This window comes from Alexandromys fortis, unplaced genomic scaffold, assembly GCF_014885135.2.
Source record: "Alexandromys fortis isolate MF-2015 unplaced genomic scaffold, M_Fortis_MF-2015_v1.1 scaffold_132, whole genome shotgun sequence".
NCBI classification, from domain to species: Eukaryota; Metazoa; Chordata; class Mammalia; order Rodentia; family Cricetidae; genus Alexandromys; species Alexandromys fortis.
In genome coordinates, this window is record NW_026068055.1 from 3,147,543 (window position 1) to 3,153,469 (window position 5,927).

The window sequence follows — 5,927 nt, forward strand, 5'->3', positions numbered from 1 at the left end:
TTCTTACATTTTTTTTGCTAAAATTGTTCTAACTTGAATGTGCACTACAGATCAACTAGAATGAAAATTGATGTCTTATGAAAGTTAATATCCAAAGAGAAATAGTACAGGAATATTACATTTGTGATCTTACATGATTAACATAGGTTCTTCACTTGGCTTCTTCATCTTTACTATTAATATACACAACAGGGATTTATTTTTGTTTATAGCAAAAGACCAAGGTATTCCTTTTCTCTTTAGACAATTTGGGACAATATCAAAAATAAAATAAATTGGCAATTTTATAATCTCCTCATAATTAATGAAACTTTCAGAATAAAAAAAATGAATTGAAGGAACTTCATAAAATGTTAGTAAATCACAAATGTAAGTCCCTCCAAAAATATGGTTTTTAAAAACATTATGTTAAGTGAACCTCAAGTGCCTGCAGACTGTGACATGTTAACTAGTTTTGTAGCAGCTTAACAGCCAAAGGGCTGGTATCTTAAAATGTGACTGTATTTTCTGCTGTCTAGTATAGTACATTGAAAATTATAATCAGCAACATTGTACAGCATACTTCTGAGACAGGCACATGGCCCGGAGAGCAATGATACTTAAGAGTGACAGAGTGGAAGAACAATGAAAGAGACATCTTCATAGAGAGAACCACGATGGGATTAGAGAGAAACCTGGTGCTAAGGAGATTCCTAGAAACAAAAATGATGACCCCAACTAAGGCTACTAGCAATAATGAAGAGAAAGACTGAACTGGCCTACCTCTGTAATCAGATTAATGAATACCCCAACTGTCATCATAGAGCCTTCATACAGTAAATGATGGAACCTGAGGCAGAGATCCACAACCAAGCACCAGACCAAAAATCTGGGCTACCAATCAGTAAAAAGGAGAGAGGAGGGAATATATGAGCAAGGGAGGTCAAGATCATGATAGAGAAATCTACAGAGACAACTGAACCAAAAACTTGGAAATTCATGAACTCTAAGCTGATTACTGTGGATCCTCCATGGGACTGAACTAGGTCCTCCATATGTGGGGAACAGTGTTAAAACATGGATTTTCTGAGGGGCCTCTGGACGTAGGACCAGGATGTACCCCTGTTTCATGATTCGACATGTTGAAGGTCATTCCCTGTGCTCAGTCTTAATGCAATGAAGAGGTCCTTATTCCTGTCCCAACTTAATATGCCACACTTTATTGACTCCCCATGGGAGCCCTTAACTGATTGGAGGATTGGATGTGGGGGCTGCAGCAGGGAGAAGAACTGTATTTGGAATGTAAAATAAAGATAAAAATAATGATGGATGAGAGAAAAATGTGTTCTTTTTTGATCAGTGATATTAAGATACTGATCTTACACATAATAGCTGTCTACCTTTCTGTTTCCCAATCTTGCCTATTAAATAGCGGCATACTTTTCTTTGTAGCTTTATTATACAAACTAATCTGGAATCATACTAGTCATAGACTACATACATTGTATTATCGTAATTGAAACTTGGCCAGCTTTAAACAAATGGGCCCCCAAACTAGTACCACTCTATATTTTACATATACTTCAGTTATATCAAAGAAGCAAACTGGTCTTATCAAGTATGATAAGTTTGCTTTGTTTCAGAACAAAGTGTGATATCCTGGTTGTGAGAACAGATTTACAGCCTAAAGTTTTTTATCTGACACATTCTATGTCTTGAGAATGTTGCCACACATTTCCCTATTCTGTATACACTCCAATAAAAAAGACAATAATGTTATTGCATATTTTATCAAGCTGGTAGGAGATTTAAAAGACATATCTCTGAGGTGCTTTAGGCAGGGTTTGCTTCAGATAAGTTTTCCATGTCTACTGATTAAATGCACACAAATGGAAATTTGTTTGACATCGGGTCATATAGCTTAGATACATGGAGCATTACCATTTTGTGAAACAGGAGAATGAAAACATATTAGCATAAATATGATGGTTCATAATCTTTTTTAAATCCAAATCTATACTTTTAAATATTTTATCTGTTTTATATAGTTTTGGGGAAAAACTGTGAACATATCACTTGGTAAGTTGCTGTATCTTTTCATAATTAATTTTTAAAATATGTTTTAACTCTCTGTCTCATTAACCAAATCTGAAACGATAATCTAGTGTGAGTAGGCACATAATCTGACAGAATCTAATAATGTAAAGAAAATGGTTTTATTAAAAGTGAATAAAGAAAAGACAGTTAAGAGAGATTATTCATTCTGTGTGTGTCACTTTATGTCAAAAAATTTCCTTATGAGAATATTTTTCAAGAATTTCCTTTATTCTAAATATCTACCTCTTTCTTCAGAAAATATATTCCTCAAACAAAAATATCTTTTAGATTATTTATGTGTCAGATTTCACATAATAAAATTTGGAAATATAATTTATACTTTTCATAAAAATATACTCACTCTTCCAAGCTTGAAAAGAATAATCACCACTTAGTAAATAATAATTTATATTTCCATTATTTTTATTATAATTATTTAAAATGCTAATAAACATAGGTAAATTGCTTATGTTCACAAAATGGCAAAATTTTCTCCACCCATATCCTACATAATTGTTTTACCTAAATCTCAATAGANTTTATTATTATTGTTTATAGTTGTATTTAGGTTAGTTCTGTCTTATTTAGACAAAAGGAGGGAGATGTAGGGATAAGCCCTCCCCTTGGGGGCGGGCTGCCCTCAGGCGTTTGTTTACTGATATATTGGGCGGGCAAAAGCTGCGCGCCCCTTCCCTTCCTCTCCTGTCTCCGCTACTCCGCTGGAACCTTGGTTTCGTGAGTCTGGTTTTGTTATTAAACTTGTTCAAATATCTATTACTGGTGATTTATTAATCCGACCGCTGCAACATATAATCTTAAACTTTGGCAAAATGTGTGAAATGTTTTCAGTGGCTGATGAACACTTAATATGCTGCTTTCTTCTGTCCTTAAGCTCTGATAAATGATGTTCTATAATCAGTATGGACTTTGAATTTCAAAAATTGTGTTAATTCAAGCATTTGATTATTTCTTTCCCTCTTCATTGGAGATTCATTGTTCATCTGCCTAGAGGTTCCCTCTTCATTCCAAAAATGATTATTTTTCAGTGCAATGATTTCTTTCTTCTATTAAATCAGTAACATTGAATTCAGTGTCAAACACAGGACATAAGTTGTCTTGTCCAATAAAAATCTAGTTGAGCTATCTTGTTTTATCCTTCAGTGAGTTCACAAAGACATGTTCAATGTTCTTTATTACATTGATAAATTTGAAAATTATTTTCTTCAATATCAATAATTTCATGTAGTTTTGTTAAAATTCTACTTACAGTAGGCAGGGCACACTGTCAAATATGTATTACTTCAGCTACTTGGGATGGTAAAATGAAAGAATTGATCCCAAAGACTTGGAATAGAAAATCAAATATTCTACACTGATAGACACTGCTAAAAGAAAGGAAAATACTTCCATATTTTATATTAACCACATTTAAGAATAATTAATGCTGGCATGATGAAATAATAACAAATAGTAGGTAAAAGCTTTTCAAATGGCCCAGTGAGTAAATTCTCTTATTTATAGGTCAGATGATCTGAACTTGATCCCCAAGACTTATGTTGTAGAAGGAGAGAATCAAACTCCACCGATATATTGTTCCTTGCTCTTCACACACATACTGTCTCTCTTACACACAAACATACATGCACACACTTTGTATAGCATGTTCCTCTGACAGTAAAGCATTCCATTACACTGGGAACCACCATAAGCAGAAAGGTGAATAACATAAAATAACTTCAGGAAGTCCCTAAAACTGACTAAATTCAATTAGACCAATTTATGCCTGATTGAATAAAAGCTGAAAGATGATTCAGACAAGCCAAGAGGCAAAGAAGGTTATTAGGCATGGCCAGTTATCTGGAAGAAGCAGAAACAAGCTGATCTGCCTGAAAGATGTCTAGACAAAATTCACTTGGATACAACAGCTTCCAACTTGTTGAACTACCTTTAGGCATTCTAATGTGTTCCATGTTCCCAGCTGTTGTGAGTTGTAACCCAGCCTGGGGTAGGGCTTAGTAATGCAGTTACCTTTGATCAATTTCTGCCCCCATAAGTAACCCTTCACCCATGCTTAATTAAGGAACCCCCAATGAAAAAACATTATGCTTCACCAATTTAAACTTTGGTCTGTCCTGGACTCCCTATCTTGTGTGAGTAGCATCTTCCTGGAAAATTTTCTTTACAAAAATGAATAAATGTATTTTAAAATGTGATTAAAAATAAGGAAGAAGTTAAGAAAATCAGTATAATGTGATTACAAATGACTAGACAGCATAAAATACAAAATTACTTTCCAGTAATACAATATCAGATAGCATAAAAGAATGCATGCCAGATAATATAACAGGTAACAAACAATGAAATTCTCATATTCATGGAAATACAATCTTAAATGCACCAAGTGTTGTAAAGCTATACAATAAAATTGAAATAAAAAAATCAGAAGTGTAAATTAGGATATAAATGCATTTCTGTCACAGAAAATTATCCTTAATTTAGTTTCCTTAATTTTCTTCCATTTTCATTGATAAATGATATAGTTTCTATTTACAAAGAATTATTTGTTTCTTTTATAGGGAAAATTAACAATATATTTTCTCTATTTTGAATTTTCAGAAATTTTTTAAGATTATACTTTAATCATTTAATCATGGTTTACTAATTTAAGCTATATAAAACAAGATGAAAATAGTAAAAATATAATAATAAGATAATAAGTTTGCTTCATTTACAAATAACTAATTCTGAGTGATTCTTTATGTTTCCTTGATGAACTAAGCAAAATATATTTGGAAATTTTCACAGGAGAAAGAAAGATAAAGGGGGAAAAACAGATAACAACAGGATTTCCCATGGGAGGAAAACTGAGAATAAGGTTCCTAATTTGCTTAATAACTATGGGTTTCCAGAGAAGACCATTATCTTAAGCCATGATTGAGAATATTTCTGAAGCTAGTAGTTTGAATCATGTACGAGTAAGGAAAAATAAGCATCTCTAAGTCAAAATAAATGTTTTTCCAAGCCAAGTCATGTAATAATTTCACTTAATTAATATTCATTTTTGTGTAAAACTGCATTCATAATACTGCAGAATTTCACTGTAAAGGTAATAAAATTTGAAGCCATAAAATAAAATAAATTTAATATGCCTATCCAAAGAATTAATTATAATGTCATTTAATATTACAAAATTGTTAAATGTGTAAATTTGTAAGCAACTAATTATGTACTAATGTTGAAGACAATGTTTTTCCTGCTCTAAAATATTAATTTCAAGCCAGTAATATATTTGAGAAATTTTCATTTTACAATATACCTAGAGGAAGTACGTTCTGTGCTATTTGATTTTTTTTTAAAGCAAGGAATTGCTCAATTTGTAAATAATATTAGCTTGGAATTCCCTGGGGAGCTAGGTAGCCTCAAACTTTTTATCCTTATTCATCAGAATCTTAATGCTGGAATAGTTCTTGATATGATCGACTTAAATTCTCATCTAAACAAGTAAAATTTCAAGCACAAGTTTGAAAACATCTTAAACTTCCTACAGTATTACTTCACCATGAAAAATGTGATAGGGATGCCATATGAAAATGGTTACTTAACCAAATCAACATACTGAAAGACAAAAAGCCATATGAGCATCTCATTGGATGCTCAAAAACCTTCAACAAAAACAATATCTCTTCATGATAAAGATCTCAGAACATGGATATGAGGAGCATACCTGAACATAATATAGGACAATATGCAAAAAGCTAACACCCAACATCACACTAAATGGAGAGAAACAGTGATCTCACTGAAATCAGGAACAAGACAAGGTTGTCCTCTCTCTCCATATCTATTCAATA